This window comes from Sciurus vulgaris, assembly GCF_902686455.1.
Source record: "Sciurus vulgaris genome assembly, chromosome: 10".
Classification (NCBI taxonomy): domain Eukaryota; kingdom Metazoa; phylum Chordata; class Mammalia; order Rodentia; family Sciuridae; genus Sciurus; species Sciurus vulgaris.
This window is the reverse complement of record NC_136470.1, coordinates 41,025,495-41,046,106: the sequence shown is the minus strand read 5'-3', so window position 1 is coordinate 41,046,106 and position 20,612 is coordinate 41,025,495. Positions and strand designations below refer to the sequence as shown.

General features: G+C 33.9%; 1 protein-coding gene and 1 pseudogene across 6 annotated transcripts in view; one reads left to right on the top strand and one right to left on the bottom strand.

Annotated features, from left to right (window-relative positions):
* HTR1F (5-hydroxytryptamine receptor 1F) overlaps positions 1-20,612 on the bottom strand; it is a 141,171-nt gene that overhangs the window by 36,498 nt on the left and 84,061 nt on the right. For 3 of the 5 annotated variants that reach the window (XM_079155727.1, XM_079155728.1, XM_079155729.1), the window contains one exon: positions 16,072-16,148. The gene's annotated coding sequence lies outside the window, so the exon portion shown is untranslated. Of the gene's footprint in view, positions 1-13,625; positions 13,727-16,071; positions 16,149-20,612 lie in introns of those variants that run through there. The other 2 variants (XM_079155730.1, XM_079155731.1) reach the window with 2 other exon arrangements.
* Positions 7,735-12,473, top strand: LOC306670381 (succinate dehydrogenase [ubiquinone] cytochrome b small subunit, mitochondrial-like; annotated as a pseudogene). Its single transcript has 2 exons — positions 7,735-7,782; positions 10,952-12,473. The product of its transcript is annotated as a succinate dehydrogenase [ubiquinone] cytochrome b small subunit, mitochondrial-like (transcript).

Here is a 20,612-nt window from a genome sequence, read left to right as displayed (position 1 = left end):
GTCCAAGTTCATGTTATTAACTGAATTAATATGGCTTTATGAAGTTAATGACTGCTTTTCCAAAAGGAAATCCAATTAAACCTGCATAAGAAAAGGAGGTCATCAACAGGTGACCTTGTATTGCACAGGCAGGAAATGAGGCAGTGGTGGGTCACTCAGGACGCTGGGAAGGGAACAGGAAAATGGGATTGCCTCTTTGCAGTCCCAGTGATCTCTCTTATGCACATTTTTCTTGGCCTCTTTGTCCCTTTATTAATTCTCTCTGCTTGCATACCAAATCATATAAAATCCTGTCTCCAAAGTTTTATAACCTTTCTCTGCTCCAGCAGTTCATTTGCTCAGAATTTCCCTGCTCATTCTGAGGGGAGAGTTTGGTGTGGTTTTAGAAGGTGTTGTCAGATATTTTTAGGATACTAAAGTCAGGAACTATGGCAGAGGGGAGAGGGACCATAAAAAGAATTTCAGAGAAAGGGCAATTACTCCAAACTATGTCAAGTAAATTGAAATGTCGAATCTATAGTATTGAATTATTATATTATTGATTTTCCTTGTTGAAGATTTTTAATAGCATGTTTATGGCCAGAATAAATAAATAACATTATTTATGGCCAGAATAAATAAATGACATCAGAGTTAGTAGAGTACTTACTTTAGCTTATAGATCTAGTTAAAGGTAAGAGGATTCAGATTAAGGATAAGGGCTATGCTGTATTTTCATGTTTGTATTATAAAATGCAATAAATACATTTTAATCCATATTTGCAATTAGCAGCTCCCTGTGAGAGTCTGAATATCTTGGCATTCTTCTAAGGTAAGAAGAAAACTATATCAAATGAATACTCAATGGCCATGATTTTTTTGGCAATTAGCACCACTGTAGTCCCAATATCATTGAAATGTGGCTGATTTTTCATCTAAAGATCACTTTGCATTGGTCAGGACAGTGTAATCAGGACAGTGTAATCAGAGGAAATTACTCTAATTAATCTGCTTTTTATAGTGTCAGTCTGTTTAAGGCCTGCCTTCTCTTCTTCTTGCTTCTTTCAGGAGAGTTAATGTAAATATTTAAATAGAAGTAAGTAGAGAACCGTGATCATTGTATTCCATTATGCAATCAATATTAGGGTAAAACAGCTTCAAGTGACCTGTGTGGGTATTAAGGGGGAAAAAAATTGGCTTGGGTACTCAGGTACTGTAGGGATGGAAGAAAACTGGCCTGCACTGGACAAAGATCCTGAAGCTAAACAAGAAAAATTCACTGGATTTTTCAGTATTAATCTCTGAACATTTAGAGAAGCCCCACCAAGTAGGAAACCTGGTGCTCTGGGGCTATAATAAGAACTGGGCTGGAGTTGTAACTCAGTGGCAGAGCACTTGCCTAGTGTGTGTGAGGCACTAGGTTCCATCTTCAGCACCACATAAAAAAATTAAATAAGTAAATAAAATAAAGGTATTATGTCCATTCACAACTGAAAAAATATTTTTTTTTTAAAAAAGAAGAAGAGCTAAAGCACAGTCCTTGTTTCCAAAGGGGTTATGACTTAGTTGAGAAGACAAAACACATGTATTATTAATAGGCTTGGAAAAACGGACACAAATTTAGAGATAGTTAAGATCCCTGACTCTGAGGAGCAAGCATAGAAGCTTTCTCTCAAATCATTTCAACTCCACGGAGGTTGAAAGATCATTAACCCAGAAATTCTTGTTCTGAACTATATAATCATGGCTTTCCATCTACAGAGCTATTTGGAAACAATTTGATTTTTAAATTATTTTATTAATAATTTAATTAACTTTATCAGTTATGTTAATTTTTAAAATCATTTTTAAACACTATTTCCAAGCAAAGAAAAAGTAAATTGTCAGTTATATTGTGTATTTATGACTTTTATTCCCATTAGATACTTCAGAAATTCTGTACAGATAAAACTGAGGGGTACAAATAATAAAGTAAGATGTTGAGCTATGCTTTCCATTTACATCCCTTAGTCTTCAAAAGTATTTTTGACATCATATCCTGCTAATGTAAGTATTTAAAAAACTATTATGTTTATAATGAAAGAGTTAACAGAATGGATATACATTTAGCTTCCTTTCTTAAATATAGGAATAGCCTTTTGTATAATTCTCACATGCTGACTTAAATATAGTGATGTTCATATTTTCAGATATAATGATGTTCATATTTTCTTTTTGCACATGGATTTTTCTTTTAGCTTACCTTCAGTTTTATGCTAAAAAATTTTAAACTTCTTCAAATAAAAGTTGTTTGTGTGTTTATGACTTAAAAATAAATTCTAGTTTAAATTAACTTTTATAACTACTTAGCATACTATCAAGCTCCATTTACATGAATAGATAATACAATCTATATCTAGGATGTGCTTATGAGTTTTCTGTTTTCCCTTGAACATTAGCATTCTAAGTTGTTGCCAAATCAACTAGTCTGAATTTCCAAAGAGGACCTAACTTATAACACCTCTTTGCAAAAATTCCAAATTGCCTCTCTTTCTTTCCCCTTTTTACTTTTTCATCCTGGTGTATCAATATCTGAATAGTAAAAAATTATCTATTTTCATTTCTTATATTCAACGTATACCTTTTTTTAATGCAATTTAGATATTTGGCTCATTGAGATTGCCAGATTTAGCAAAAGAAGACAAAAAGAGATGGAATGGTTAAAATTGAATCTCACATAAACAATAAATAATTTTTTAAATTTATGTTATTGCATAGATCATGCCTAAACTGATAAAATATGTGTTGTTCATCTGAAATTCAACTTAACTTGGTGATCTCTATTTTATTTGGCAACCTTAGCACATTTTACCATAATGGTAGAATTTGTGTTAACTTCTCATTTCTCTTCAGATTCTAACTCCTCTCTTTTATACTATTTCCTTTATTTTCTGATTTTCAAATTACAAAATGAGAAAACAGTGAATTCAGCTGTAATGCTTTTTTTACCACACAGAGAAGTTGTTCTGGAGGCTTCAAATCCATGTTTTTTTCTGACCCACAAGAATTTGTTTAAATTGTTTCCCTTACCATTCTAAAGCAGAGATGATTCTTTTCTTTATTAATCACCTGGACAGCTACTATTTTCTGACACTTTCATGATTGCTTCTTTTGGTGATTCATCTAGTTTGTTTTCCAAATTGTCAATTGATAACCATCCAAAGAGATAAATGAAAGCTTATCAAGTGGTGACAAAGCAGCCTTTCTCTACTTGCTGCCTGACTACCTAGGGACCTCTAAAAAACACTGAATCCTGCTATTCAACCCCAGAAATTCTGATTTCATTGACCTGGAGTGTGTCATGGACACTGGAATTTTAAAACACTACCTAAGTGATTCTAATGTGCAGTCAAGTTGAGAACCATTGCTTTTAGAGATCAAGGAGAGCATATAAATGTGCTTGTAAAGAAGTCAAGAAGAAGCATTGGCACTTATCTGTAGTCTCAGCAACTCAGAAGACTGAAGCAGGAGGATTGAGAGTTCAAAGCCAACCTCAGCAATTTAGTGAGACCCTACACAACTCAGTGAGACCTGTCTCTAAATAAAATATAAAAAAGGACTGGGGATGTGATTCAGCGGTTAAGTGCCCCGTACAAAAAAAAAAAAAAAAGAAGAAGAAGAAGGGCAAGAAAATGTGTTAATGTTGCTTTTTGTTTAGCAGACTCATTTTTTAAAAATAGCTGCTGAGTAGAAGAATTTTTTTTTTTTCAGATAAAACATGAGCAAGTTAAAACTTGCTCTCTTTTCCTACTTAAATGATATTTGTATTCAGTGGGGTAAAATATGTATTTAATTCATTAGTTAGCTTACTGAGTCATTCCTATTTAATCTATAAAATTCATAATCTTTGCAAAAACCATGGTGGTCTCGCATCACATCCCAGTGTAGATTTAATTATTCCATTAGAAAATCACATTATCGAAACAGCATAAATTATCTCCAAATCAATATCGTAAATCCTTTTATCAATGCATTTTTTATATCTCATACTTGTTTCATACTAACACTTATCAGAGGTCTCATAAACTACCACTTTCTTGATGTAACTATAATGTTTTTCAAACTATTTTTAAATTTTGGATGTGAACATGCAAAATTAGAGGAAAAGAATTTATTAGATTTGTTATGAAAACAATATATTATGGAACTTATTTTAAAAGCAAATAATAAATTACAGCAGTGACCTTAACACTGGGTTGCAAACACAAAGAACCCAAAGTGCTAGGCTGTGGAACTGAATAGATGCAGGAAGCAAGGAAGAATTAAAAATTGACAAAGTTTAAACTATTAGTGTTTTAGTCACAGTCTCACTTAATTCTCTTATAATAGTAGAATTTAGGCACTATTACTATCCTAACCATACACGTGGGAAAATGGTGACTCAGCAGGCATTGAACGGAGTCCAGCTCTAGAATCTGCAGTCTAACTACTATGTGCTATTGCCTTCCTCAAAATAACAGTGTTTTCAGTTTGAGTGAAAGATTGGTCATGTCAGACTACACATACAATATATACATATTTAACTCAAGTCAATAGTTTGTGTTAAGCCTCAGGGTATTTGTATTTAGAAACAATTTGGGGTGCTGGAATTACTTTGAAGTAACTTGTTGGCATCAGGCAGTTACAAATATGGATATATAATTTGGAAGATGGTTCAGAGCTGAAAAGAAAGATGCATATACCAAATGTATGGAGATGGTGGTAGAGAACATGATAATGGATAAAATAGTCAAAAGAAAAGCATAAAATAAGAAGAGTTTTAACATTGCATCCTGGGGGAACACCTCTAATTGTGGAGCAGATGGGACCCAAGTGCATTAGGGAGAAAGAAGGCAAGATAGCAAAGAGAATACATCACAGAAACCCAGTGAAGAGTAATTTTAAAGAGAAAATAAAGAGAATTAACAGTCCAAATTCTTTGAAAAAGATCAGGAAAATTGATAAAATTCTAAAATTGGTCACAAAAAAATAAAAGATAAAACCAAATTTACCAACATAAGAAATGAATGATGGGGTTTCTATGCAAATCATACAGGTATCAAAAGGATAATAGGAGAATATTGGGAAAATTCTAACCAATTCGACAATTTAGATAAATGAACCATTTCTGCAAAAGCCAAAAATCACCATACTTCACTAAAAATATTAAAATAAATAACCTGAAAATCCTTAAATTAATGAGAGAAGTTGAGTTATTTAATACTTTTCCATAAAGAAAACCCTTAATTCTATATGCTTTCACAAGTGTTTCTACCAAACACTTAGAAAATAAAAAATATAAATTTAAAAGTAGATTTTATACAAACGTTTTCAGCAGACAGAAGATAAACATTTCAAACTAATTTTGTGAATTCAACAACATCCTCATACCCAAACCAGAAAAGACACCAAAACCCAAAGGCCCAATATCAGTCCAGGTGTTAGAATCCTTACCAAAATGTAAGCAATTGAATTTTGTAATATTTAAAAAAGATAACACATCATGGCAAAGTGGGATTTATCTCAGGAATGCAAAATTACATTAACATCTCCAAATCAATCAATGTAATATATCTAACATACTGACAGAATAAAGGAGAGAAGCCACACTGTAATTTCAATAGATTCAGAAATAAATATTTAACAGAATTTAAATTCATTCATGCTGAAAACTCTCAGCAAAGTATGAAGAGAAGGGAATTTCTTCCATTTGGCAGAGACAATCTATAAAAGAAATTTCCATCTAACATCACACTTCCTTGAGAAAGTCTCAGTGTTACTTTCCTGAGACTAGGAATAGGCAAGAATGCTTGCTTTCACTATTTATCTCCAACACTGTGTACCACAGAACTTGCAAAAATGCAAACCACACTAACCAACCAAACACCACCACCACCACCAACAACAAAAAACACAAATAAAACCAAAAGAAAACCCAAAACAATAAGAGCAGCAAATTCATAAGTATTGGAAGGAAGAGATAAAGCTGCCACTGTATGCAGATGATATATTAGTTTACTTAGAAAATCTACAAGAATCTGAAAATCAAGTATCATAAGACAATTTTGCCATATTACAGGGTAGAAGTTAATAACATCTCTTGTAGCTTTATATACTACAAGCAATTGGTAAATGAAACTTTAAAATGCAAGAGCATTGAAAACAAAAAAATTGGGAATTAATTTCTTTAAAAATATGCAAACCATCTGTTCTGAAAATTGTAGAATTTGGCTAAGAGAAATTTAAAGATCTAAAAAAAAATCGAAAGACATGTATTTGAAGAGTGAGTAAAATTAAGATGTCAGTTATACCCCAATTTATTGATCAATAGAGTCCCAGAAAAATTCAAGTGAGATTGTTTTTAGAAATTGGCAAGCAGACTCTAAGATTCATATGGGAAGCTAATCCTGCTTTTAAAAAGCACATAGGTTAGGAATGTATAATTCTTGAGTTCAAGACTTACTCTAAACTTATTGTAATGAAGACACAGTGGTAATGGTAAAAGGTTAAACATGTAAACCATAGAAATACTATAAAGGGCCTAAAAATAAACCCATATATATATATTTCAATTTTTTTAAAGCTATTTTTAAAATTTAGTGGTAGATGGATGCAATACCTTTATTTTATGCATTTATTTTTATGTGGTGCTAAGTGTGAACCCGTGCCTCATACTTGCTAGGTGAGTGCTCTTCCTAAGACACAACCCCAGCCCTATTTCAATTTATTTTTGAAAAAGGTGCAAGGGTAATCCATTGGGGAAAAGGAAAGTCTTTGAAATACTTGGCTATTCATGTGAAAAATAATGAATATGACCCTTCACAGATACCAAAAACAAACATGAAATGGATCGCAAACATAAAAGTTAATAAAATGGGTTAAATAAAAAATAGGAGAAAACCTTAGCCATTTTAGATTAAGCAAAACTTTCCTAGGACAAAAAAGGGTGTATTTAAGCAGAAGAAAATCATTAAATTGAACTTTATCAGGGATTTAGCTTTTTGATTTCAGAAAAATACTATTAAGAAAGAGTCAAGGAACAGAATGGGAAAGAATATCCAAAAGACAAAATGACAAAATAGGTGTATGCAGACTTTATACAGATTGTTCACAACTCAAGGAGATAAATAACTTATCTTTCAAAGGGAACATGAAATACAGATGCTTTATAAAAGAAGATGTTTGAATAACACAAATCCCAGGGAATATGATTCAACATCAAATTCATCAAGTAAGTCTAATTTAAAATGATAAGGAAATACCATATCATACTCATTAGAATGGCTACCACCAATAAGTTGAAAAATACCAATTGTTAGTGAGGATATGAAGCAAACAAAATTCTCATACACTAAGTATGGAAATATAAAATAGTACAACTATTTTGAAAAACTATTTAGCATTAATAAAAATTAATCATATACATGTCATGTGGACCAGTCATTTAATTTCTAGGTCGATACCAATGAGAAATAAAAATACCCATCCACAAAAAGTCATGTACATGAATATATAATCTGTTTTATTTGTAATAGCCTTACACCAGAAACAATCTGAATATTCATAGGCGAATGGGTAAACAAGACATGTCACTCATGCAATTGAATATTATCCATTATTCAGAGCAGCAGACACATGCAACATTGGAGAATATTAAAATCTTTATTCTGAGTTAAAGAAGTCAGGCATAAAGAGGGGTACATTTTTTTCTATGATTATCATAAAATGCTGACTAATATGGATGCCAAAAAGCAGATCAATGGTTCTCTGGGTCCAGGGACAAAGGTAGGAAAGAACTGCAAGGAGACCCAAGAAATCTTCTGATGGTGGTTTAAATGTATATTTTGATCATGGTGATAGATTCAGGGTGTATACAAGTATTAAAATTCAAATAATTTTGCATTTTAAATTGAGATAATTATGCAAATTATTCCTCAATAAAGGAGATAAGGCAAGGTCCCTCTCCCCATAAAACAGAGTTAGGCATAAAATAAAGCAGAGATAGTCACACCCAGAACACTCATCAAGCAGAATATAGCATAGAGTAGAGCCAGTTTATCTTGGAGATACTATAAAGACCGAAGATTCACAAATACAGGCATGATCTAGGCTGGAGTTAAAAAAAATGAAAAGGAGTTGAAAGATTCTTAAATTTCTCTCTTTTAAAAAATCAATTCAGAAATGAATTGTTGATTTTTGTTTTCGTAATATGATTTAGGGACTAGGGTTAGAGCTCAGTGGTAGAACCCTTACCTAGCACATGTGAGGCATTGAGTTTGATCCTCAGCACCACATGAAAAAAGATGAATAAATGTATTGTGTCCATCTATAACTAAAAAAAAAAAAAATTAAAGAAAAAGATGGTTTGTCTATTCACTCCTTTAGCTCAACTCCTAAGCCCCAGATTGCCTACATATTTATATTAGTATTCAAAAATTTTCATTGGCTATTTTTGAGGCTTTCAATAACATCCTATCAATTTTCTCTTTTCTTTCATTAACAGCAAAAAACATTTTTGACTCTCTACTATGTAAAATGAGAATATTTACACACCTGTCAATCTGTTAAATTTCTTTTTGCCTGTATCTCAGAATTTCTACTTTTACATTTGTTGAAGTTGATAACATTTCCCCTCACCATACTGGCAATTGAACACAGGGCTTTGTGCTTGTTAGGCAATACACTGTGAAAAAAAAAAAAAAAAAAAAAATTCTTAACCAAGATGCCCTTAAGTAGCTGAATGGATTAAACTATGCTACATCTAGACAATGGACATGTATTTAGTACTAAAAAGAAATAAGTTATTAAGTGATGAAAAGATGTGAAACGAACTTACATCTATGTTACCAACTAAAGAAGTCAATCTGTAAAGGATACATACTATATGACTCAAACTGTATGACATTCTGGAAAACACAAAACAATGGAGATAGTAAAAAAATGGATGATTGCCCAGGTTGAGGAGAGCGTGAGGAATGATTAGATGAGTATAGAGGATTTTTTTGGGCAGTGAAACTACCCTGCATATTACTATAATGGTGGATACCAGTCAGTATACATTGACCTAAATCCACACAATGTACAATAGCAAGAATGAACCTTAATGTAAACAATGTCCCCCCCCCCACCCCGGGTGACAATGATGTGTCAGTGTAGGTTAGCTCTAAAAATAAAATCTGTTTTAAAAAATCTGATGTAAGTTACTGATACTTTTTAGTAAGTATTTATTATTGGATGCTGTTGACCTTCTTGTGTGTACATTGCCCATTTTTACCATGAGGATAGAAACATCTGTCACAGAGGGTTGTTGGGACAATTAGTTAAACAGTACATCTAAACAATAGAGTACCTAGCACATAATAAACTCTAAAGCATCATTGCTGTTGTTCTTGATGCTAGTCATAAATAATATGATCTGGATACTATGTAAAAATAGTATAAAAAGTATATAGTCTGAAATTATAGAGATTGGGTATAAACTGATTCTTCTTGCACTCAGTATTATTGGCACAAGAGTAAAAAAAAAAAATAATAATTGGTAGTGTTTCCCATGATTTTCTCGCCTGAATCCTTATCAAGGGGAACTGGAGACAGGGAGGATTTGAGCATGTTCAATTTACATTCTTGGTTTCATAAATCTGGGATCAATCTGGAAGAAAGTGAAATCAGAGACATCCTGATTTCAACCCTGATTTTATAACCCTTGGCCTTTGAACCATAGGTCCATAGATAGGATGGTTGCAGGGAGGTTGATATGAAGGAAATAGTACAGATTTCAAGAGGGAGGGGATTTTGAAGTCATGATGAGAGAGCAAAAGTCTAGAAGTAGTCATAAGAAATGAAGGGAAGATCAGCTGGTTCTTCTGGCTCTGTGGGCCGTAGAAAAGAGATGACTCTGTCTTTCACCTAGACTTCTTAACCTGCCATGTGATGTTTCTCCACCTCCACCCCCAACATCTCTGTCAGGCTTGAAGGAATTTGAAGTCCTTCACAGGAGCCTATCTTTCTGAAAGAGTCCAGCTTCTCTACGAATTAGATAGAGAGGCATGGGTTTACATCCTAAAATCACCCTCGTAAGATGTAGATTCACACTCTGAAGCCACTATTAGTAACTGACTGAGCTGTCAGAGGTACAGGCACTTAAGTAATGAATCATGTTTTAGCAATTAGAATGGAATTATTTGTAGGACAGTGCTAAAAAGAAAGTGCATAAAAGATCTTTTTTTTTTCCCTTGGCAATATAATTTACTTCTGGTGTGTGTGTGTGTGTGTGTGTGTGTGTGTGTGTGTGTGTGTGTGTGTGTGTCTGAAGAACACAAACTTGTCTCTGAAGAATAAATTTATATACACATTTTATCAAGTTGGGAGTCTGGTTTTTAAAGAGATTTTTCTTTAATATTAACTGTCAATTCTCATATCTAATAGCCGTGCTAAGATAAATACTGATGGAATTTTAAGAGATACACAATTTGGTTTGAAATAGAATAATTTATATAACTAATCTGGAAACAAATATACTTTCTCTTTTGCAGACCTTAGTAAATATACTCAGACTATGGTTTTAGTGACTCACAACTTGAAGAGTGTTTTTTTTTGGGGGGGGGGGGTACCGGGGATTGAACTCAGGAGCACTCAATCACTGAGTCACATCCACAGCCCTATTTTGTATTTTAGAGACAGGGTCTCACTGAGTTCCTTAGAGCCTTTCTTTTGCTGAGGCTGGCTTTGAACTCGGAATCCTCATGCCTCAACCTTCTAAGGCTCTGGGATTACAGGCATGTGCCACTGTGCCTGGTTAAAGCATTATTATTAAGGTCTGTTTAGTACTTCTAAAGTGAGGCTTTGTAACATGGCTATTAGTTCTGCTATCAAAAAGCAAACATAGCATTAAAAATTAAAGCCTTGGCATAACCGCTTGTGGGTTGATGGACGACTTTGAACCCTCAAAAGCAAGATAGCAGTTATCTTGAAGCTGGGTGTCATCTGTGGTACTCAAGGAGAGCCAAGCTCTGTTTCTCCAAAACCCAGTAGTCAGGTCTGCTCATATCTCAGCATTTCTCCAGGACCAACCTACCACAGGATGGAGTGGAACACAGCACATTCACCTGTCACCAAACTGCCATTCTGGTTCCAAGACTGCATCTCTTCCCTGGACCAATGACAGGGTTGTCAGTGTTTTGCTCCTGGGTCTGATTCTAGCTGGATATTTGAATCCTTGCTCCGCAATGGACTACTTCTTGGCTACAGTCCTCACTCTCCATAGTCACTGGGGCCTTGAACAAGTTGCTACTGACTATGTTCATGAGGATGCATTGTAGAAAGCTACCAAGGCAGGCCTTTTGGCACTCTCAGCTTTAACCTTTGCTGGGCTTTGTTATTTCAACAATCATGACGTGGGCATCTGCATAGCTCTTGTCATACTGTGGAAGCTTTGACCTTTCTGACTTAATACCTTAAGAATTGATCATATGCCTCTTTTTCTCTGCTCTCTCATGCCATTCAACTCACAATAAGGAGGAAATAAGAGATAAATTCATTGGTGGACAAATCTTCTCCTAATCACATGGTTATTTTAGAATTTAATTGTTGAGGAAAAGGTTTGAGAGGAAGTCTGTCCAAGAAATTATGAGACCCAGTTCTGCATCCTAGTTAGTTAAGGAGTTATCTTCAAGCTTATGAGACTCACAGTATAACTAAACTTTACATATGAGCTTTTGCCTTTTGTCACTCTCTTAAAGAGAATTCAGCTTTATATTATCAACATATGATCATATTTCTGCTTTTGTCTTTGAAATAGTGGATAAAGGGAATTTACTCATGTTAAGTCATGAGTAAAGCCTTTGTAAAAAATTAAATAGTGTTTAATTTTGGAAACTTCACTCTCTGTTCAGTTGAAACAGCTACTGGTTTTATGTCCTAGGGAAACTTTAAAATTAGGAGATGATAAAATCTCAGATTATAGATTTCTAAATCCTAGGAAGGAAAGATTGGAGAGTTTCTGAATTTAGAGATGATCCAGTTAGAGAAGATGTCTTCCTTATAGACATATCAGAATATTACAAATTCTAAATAGTTTTAGTCCTCAAATGTGTTTCACTTGTCCTAAAATAATCTGTCCTCAAATATAAAACTAAAAATAATAAATTATTTTCCCATTGTGGGAATTGGTAATAAGAAAATGCAGTCCATGAAAAGAAATTTTTTTAGAAAACTAAAATGCTATATAATAAAAAATGTATTCTACTAAAAAAAATTAAAACCTTCACAGGAAAGTCCCAAAATAGAAATATTAAGAGAGAAGTATATTAAAAAGTATGTTAGCTGCCAGGAGAACTAAAATACAACTTTCTTCAAATCTTCATCTAGCTTGGGAGTATAAATGTATGCATAAATGGATATAATGAGAAGTAATTTAACAGGACAAAGAAATCAATTTTGGGACACAGTACAATATCTTGAAGCCTCTATTCTATAATCTTTCCCTTTTTAAGGAAGGATCGCTGACTTTTGGTCTTTTAAATTCACTTAGTTTTCAGAAAGTGTCATAATACCAACAAGGGTGCTCTGAAAATTGGAAACAGACCCAATTTTCAAACTAAAATTTAACCATAAAATTCCGAAACTTTAGAATGGAAGGGTGCTATATTTACTATTATTTATTCCTCTAGGATGATAAGATGAGCCTTAAAATTTTAATGCTTTTCTAAATGTAGCTTTTCAATGAGATAAGACTCTAAGAAGCTTAGTAATACCATATGCAAATCTTTTTTTTTCATTCTTTGACAAAGCCATGCATAAGAGAAGTTTAATAAATTTTTTAAATTAGCAGGTTTGATCCTGACAATTCAAATTTAAAGGAACATCTCACACAAGTCTATTTGGATTCATTGGGGGAAAATATTAGCATTTCAATAATCAAATTCAATAGTAACTATACTTATTGATAAACAATTATTATAATAATATAATTATGGCTAATATTTTTTTAGCAATTAATTTGTGTCAAGCACTTTAGTTCTCATGCACAGTAGCTCAAATAATCGTCACCAAAATCCTAATGAGCAGGTGTTTATTATTATCTCATTTTACCCGAAAACCTGAAACCACAGAGTGACTGTGGTTGATTATTTGAACCTCCAGGAACTCAAATATTTAAGCAGCATATTGTAGAGTCTCTCTCATATTTTCTGTGCCTTTGACATGTATGGCGATAGCTAACATAAATATTCCTAACTTTCTAAATGTTATGATTTTATATAATAGTATATATGACAATAATTCTAAAGTTTGTTGAACAAAAGCAAAGTAAAATTTCCTTTTAGTCTAAACAATTACAATTTAAGACTTTGAGAGGATGCATGTATTTTTCATTTGTCAATTAAAAGAGAACTATTTCAGCATTCTATATATAATTGCATCATCTTAAATTATCTGTTGAAGCCAATTTTCCCCTGTACTGTACAATCTAACTTCAAGACAAAAGATCTCCATTTAGCAGAGTCCTTCCAGTAGTTCAAATTGCAAATTGAATGAATGACAAAAAGAAAATATTATGATGACATTAATATTACTTCAAAGGCAAAAATAATTGTACAGCTAGGAGTATAGCACAATAGTAGAGCACTCACCTAAGAAGAAGATCCTTGTTTCCATCCCTAGAAGCATCAACCCCTACTCCCCAAAATTGTGCTCCTAGACTTCTGAGGCGGTCATGTCTTGATAAACCCATTGTTGAGTTGAAAATGTATTCCTACGTGTAACCTACTTGTGGTTTAGATATGAATTTTCCCTCAAAAGTTCATGTGTGAGAAAACGCAAGAGTGTTCAGAGATGAAATGATTAGATTTTGAGAATTGTAACCTGATAGGGATTAACTGGGTGATAACTGCAGAGAGGTAGGGTGTGACTGGAGAAATAGGTCACTGGGGTTCCTTTGGGGTTTCTATTTTGTACCTGGTGAGCAGAGCTTTCTCTGCTTCCTGTTTACATGTCCTGAGCTGCCTTCCTCAGACTCACCCTTCTGCCATGATGTTCTGCCTCACCTCAGGCCCAGAGCGATGGAACAGATCAACCTCTGAAACTATGAGCTCAAATAAACTTTTCCTCCTCTAAGTTGCTCTTGTTGGGTGTTTTGGGCACAGCCATGCAAAAGCTGACTAAAACACTACCAAACTTTAGCCACACAGTACACCATAGCGTGTTTCTCATTTAACCTTGTGTTCACTGTCATACTGGGGGCTCCTGGTTCACTGTTGCCATCTCTCATCACAAGAAAGTATTGTACTGCATATGGGAAAAGATAAAAATTCAGAATATGATTTCTACTGAACACATATCCTTTTTATACTATTGTAAAGTGAAAAAATCATGTCATACCATCCTAAATTTGGGAACACCTGTATTAAATAATACCATAAATTGCTGATTTTGAAGTAAAGATTTTATTTAAAAAGGGGTTTGAAGATACTCATTGAAAGAAAAACTTAAAGAGAAAGGTGAAATGTGTTCCTTGAGCAATTCAAAATCATTTTCAACATAACCATCAAATCATAAAACTAACTACTTAATATCTAGGGACAAAATCTATTATTTCCTTTCCACATTTTCCTCAGACTTAATAACATGTATATATGAATTATCACTTATCCTTTCATTCATGCATAGTAGGTATATTCCTATGACTTTCTTGGTGTAAATAAACAATTGATTTTAGAAAGGTTAGAAAAATCTGTTTTTTTAATAAACAAAAAAAACTATTTTCGATATTTTTTTGTTACATTCTTTGTGGGAAGATTACAGTTTCTTCTGGGTATATTTCTTTATTACATCTCAAAATTCTTGGAACTTAAAAACAAAACAATGGACTAGAAAAAATATGGACATTGCAGTTTTAGCTTTATCTCTTTACCCTCTATAATCACACAAATACACAGTAATAAGGACTGTATTGAAAAATACAACAGAATTATTTTTGTGTGTGGTATAATTGATTTTTACAATGATAACCTTGAGACATTTCAAAATTTATTATGTAAGATCAAGTTTAATCCTTTGACTCCCCTAGTGCTGATTTCAGGTTTTATTTCTCAGATCACTCTTCAAATATCAATATTTACATAATTTATATTAACTAATATATACCAGTACTGCCACAAATATTAATAAATTAAGATTCCATAAGTATTATTTTAAAAAGTGTTTTGTGACTCAACCAATCTTATTTTGCATTTCTTTAGAATCTTTTTGTTGCTTGTTTTACTATTTATTTTCTTGTTGTGTGATGGGTTGACATATTTGACTCCATGGAAATGTTATAGGACAGGCTATATGGGCAATGACTCAACAGACTCCTTTTTACCCTGAGACTCCATGTAATGTAGGAAATGGTTCTCCCGTGGGAACACCCCACCTCTGTACCAATCAACAGTTGCTTAGCATAGCATGTTTGGCAACACAAAGTGGCAATTCTTATATAATGTAAAATTGTTCTCTTTTTGATTCCTATTTTTCTTAACCAACGTACCATGTCAACAGTGATTGTCTAGATGTTAGTAACCATTCTTTACTTGTAAGGTCACTTTGACCCACTTCCCCTTCTTCTTATGATTTTAGATCTCATGATGTGAGTTAGTAGTTTTGAATCATAGCAACAGACACTTTGATTGATGTACTGACTTATGATATAAAAACCCCTGCAACCTGGTCATAGCTGTTCTCCCAGTAGTCATTTTGGGCATTGTGTGAGAAAGTCAGCCGACCGGCTAATAAAGACTTTCAAATTTGGACTTCTCAGTGGTGATTGGTCTGTTCTTAAGTTGCGCCCCACAATAGTTGTGCTGAGGATCTGATTATTAAAGACACCTTTATTACAAAAACTATGGAGACTATGCATTACTAGGAGGAATAAATAAAATCTGCATAATTAGCACTGATTTGTTTTTAAGCAAGATGAGAATTTTAGTCAAGTGAATGAACTTGTATGGTTAGATAAATGAAACTTATTTCAGTTATTTATTTTTTTAGGCTCTGAAATTCATTCTAGTTCTTTATTTTATACAGTATTTTGTAACTTACTATCTTTTTGGAAGTTTTGCTGCAACATTGGTCAGAAACATCGCAGATTTCACCTCCAGTTTCTGGTCAGGATCTTACTGAAATATTATAAAAAAGAATAAAATATTAATTTAAAATTAATTTGTTTAAAAAATAAATTCTAGTATATTACCTGTTGTGATCAGTGATTGATGATGTATTTTTTTGAAAGAGTAATTCCAAAGTAGAAACTCAAGCAGTCATGGAAACTCAGATTATCAAGGAAGAAAGAAAAAAATTAGCCTCTCAGACAAAATAGTGTGTATTATAGTGTTGCTCTAAAATTGTTCACTTTTGTTTGATTAATTTTCTACATTAAAAAGTTATGACAGTAAACTAATTTTTACCATACTGAATTAAAAAATCTTTCATGTGTTAAACTCATCAAAATATTGATCACTTATTTAGAGTAAATAATGGACACCTGCAAACATCAAAAATTCCTAAAATGTGGGAAAATATTATGCAGTCTAACTTTCTCAAAGACAGTGATTCTTGGCCCAAAGCATTTAATTTGCAGTCCATTAAATCAAATTCTAATGAAATTTAATGAAACCTCTCACACTCAGGATTTTGCAATATTTTTCAATAAATGGAAAAATTAATGAAATGCTACAACGGTTTGTTTCTAGTTTACTTGGCAGTTCCAAATTTTAGTTTGGAGTATATATGGTATAATACTTTAACACAGGAATTTTCAAGTTGTAAATTTCCATTTCCAGGGTAGTTCTCTTGAATGAAGCAATTTGACTTAGTGGAAAGTCCTTAATGAGGATAGGCTAGTTACAGGAGCTTCATCCTGGTGGAATTATTTAATTGAAAGTTGGGGAAAATGGAGACAATTTGCCTACTGTCCTTTTAGGTTTTTCTATGAGAGGGCAGTAGAGTGAAATTGACTCTTGAGGAACAGTCAATGCAATGAAGAATTCCCTGATGATGGAGTCTATCACTGAGAGACATGGGTTTGGGTAGAGAACCCTTCTCTGAGTTACTCCATGAGGCATAGAACAGCAGTTTTCAGGCTGCCCCTAAGCCTGAGTTACTCTGTTTGGTAAAGCAGTAGTTTTTCATAAACTACTCCATTTTGAGTCAAATGCCAAGGTAGAATGATTCCATACCTCATTGATACAAGTGAACAACCACTATCTTCCCAGCACCACCACAGGGCATACATTGATAAAAAATTTATATGTGCCAACTTATCAAATTAAATCAAGGAATACCTGGAAACATGAATATCCCAAATCATAACAGTAATATCAGACATAGGAGCTTATCAACCTCATCAGTTATAAACCCCTCATTAGAGCCCATAAAAGAAGAAGCCCTGGAGACTGAAAACAGTAGCATCTTGATCTGTCACCTGGTCATTCATCAGGAGCGTGGCCCAGGTAAACTGCCACAGCAACAAACCTCTGATTTCTTGTCCACATTCAGCTTCAGCAGAATGAAGTTTCTCCTGCTTGTGGTGACCATGCACGGTTCACTCCAAGTTGTCATCTCAAGCTGATGCTCTGGGACTGAAACTGCCTCAGTCTGAACCCTCTGCTTTGAAAACTCTGCTGAATTGGTTCCTTAAAATCCTTATCTGACCAACTACAGTGACTCTGTATTCATCTCTCTCTCTGCCTGTGCTCTTGGACAGCATCCTGTAACCCTGTGGCCCCTGTAACCCTTTTTTAATCTTTCTGTGACTTATTCATGCATCATTATGTGAAGTATTATGTGTGACTTCAGTGTTATCAATATTAGAAATTAAGATTTGAATAAAAGAACTTGTGTGTGCTGCGCTTATGACTACTAGTTGATTCACAAGTATTCAGTGAACTGCCACTGATGAAAGTGGTGTAGCTTGTGAATTTGTTGTTATTCAATAAATTCTCACGCTGTGGAAAGACACAAACATGTTTGTTCTATGTTAGTGTTATAGCTCACTCACCACAATTGGGAAGAAATAATATGCTACTCACACACCCTTTCTCTTGCCTCCTGAATTTTCAGGTCCTTATCAATAATCACTTTCAGGAAGTAACAGTTTAGAACATAAGTTTTAGAATTAAGACATACCGAATCTTTAGTCCAACTCTGTACTTCTTAGGGAAGGTCATAGCTAAGTTGCTTAACTTCCCTCTTAGAGCTGATGTGCAAATTAAGAGATAATCAACTTTGAAGTGGTTTAGTTTTTTGGTGTGTTTCTCAAAAACAGACCCGAGGAGAAGATTTGTACACAAGTGATTATTGAGTAAGTCATTCCTGGAGAAGCAAGAGGATATGGGTGGGCTCAGGGAAGAAACCACAGGTACAACTTCCTGTAAAGCTCCACTGACAGTAGCTTCTGCCCGATCTCATAAGCCAGGCTGGGGTGTAAATGTCACCCTAGAGTCATCCTGATCTAGGCACAGGAGCAGAGGCTTCATGACCCTGCCTGGTTCAGTCACTGTCTTTTGCTTTGGGGTGAGGAGAACTTCTGGTTCTCTCCACAGAGACAAAGCAACTCTGGGTGTTCCATGGCAGGTCTGCAAAGGGAGGATGGAGTGGGAATGGAGGATGGGGTATTTGTGATCCCAGGGGATCCAGGTGGAGCCCTGTCAGTGTCTGGTACAACTTTATGTGGCATTGGCAGGTGGGAAGCTCTCAATATGTGTTAGTTCTTATCGTTGCTACATTATCTCTCTCTCTCATGTATTCTCTTGATGTGATTTGATAGTAACTGGTCAGGGTTCAAGTAGGTCTAGATAACTCACTGAAGAATAGCTTGTAGGTCAGAAAGGAGTATGGAGATAAAGGCCATAAATGAGCAAAAGACTAACAAGTTCTTACCATATGACCTGTAGCAGGGATAATTTTCTCTGAGACTATGGGAGCTGACCAGTTGAAATTTAAGGTGAAAATATATAAACTAATGACACAGGGTCATGTGTGTCTGGCTCCAGGAAATTATGTCTTTTCATTACAGGCTAGGAAGTAACTTGGCAGAGAAAAGGACTTTCAAACAGAGGGAAAATATTATTTAAAGAGAGACCACGGAATGGTATTTTTTATTAAATGCAAGATTTTGAAGCTACTTGACTGGGAAAAATTTCTAGAAGCTCTTATTCTCTACAGAGAAAAATTTAGAGGCATAGAAATGTGTATGCCATGATTGAACAAAAAACTTCATATGTATATTGGTATGTATACAAATTGATAGTATTAGAGGTTCATAGGTATATAGAAATAAGTATGTACTTGGCACTGTTCTGAATACTTTACATATATGATTAATTCTTTTAAACTTATTGAGTGCATGAAATAAATGCCACCGTAAGTATTCCTGAAATAGACATTAAATGACTTGAACGTTCAAGGTCAAATAGTAGTAAATCTGAAGATGATTTTCAGTTGCAAATAACTTGATTACCTCTCCCTCCCCGCTCTCCTCTTCTGGGCTCTGGTCACTGTCATTCTCTTCTCATCTTCTATGATCACAACTTTTGTAGACTCCACAAGTGAGTGAGATCACATGGCTCTTGTCTTTTTGTGCCTGGTTGATTACACTCAACATAAGGATCTCCAGTTTCACCTGTGTTTCTGTACGTTACAGAATTTCATTCTTTTTTATGCTGAATAGTATTCCATTGTGTATATGCACACATTTTCTTCATCTGTTCATCAGTTGGACATTTAGGTTTTTTCCATTTCTTTCTATAGTGAATAGTCCTGCAATAATTGTGACAGTGTAAATGTCTCTTTGACATACTAATATCATTTCCTTTGGATATATACCCAGTAGTGGAACTGCTGGATCATATGAGAGTTCTTTATTCAGTTTTTCAAGGAAGCTACATACTGTACTAATGGCTGTACTAATTAACATTCTTACCAAGGGTCTGCAGAGGGTTCTCTTTTTTATATACCCTTACCAGTGTCATTTTCTATTTTGATATAGGCTGTTAAAAAATACAAAAATGTATTTTGATATATGGTATATTCTAATATTGATATATTCTGAATTTTAATGACTACCTCCCATCCCTTGGCAACAGACATCTGTTTGTAGATTATTTTTCAAATGTGAAAGGTAGGTTCACTATTTCAGTGATAACTAAAAACTCCGTTGCATTTATAGTAAGTAGAATTGTATCAAAATAATATATTGAGCTATAGAGGATCCCATATGAGATAGTAAGAGAGTAAATTAAAAACCCAAAGAAAAATATTATCAAAAGGAAGGGGAGAAGCAAGAGGGAGTAACATTTTTCTGTTTGAACAAGTTTCAAGTTGTGGTAGATGCTAAAAAGATTTGAAATGAAAAAGGATCATTCAATAGATCAAGGAAAGAGAAAATGGAAAACTTAAGAAAATAATATCAATATGTATATGATGTATGAGAAGAAGAGAAGTTAGACTTTTAATGAGTTAAAAGACTATTTATATAGATAATTAGGATAGCCAACATGGGATAGAAACCTTGGCAGGAAATATGACATAGGTGAGAGCTGCCTGATATTCATCCCCCTTTTAATTCTAGCTAAAGGACCACA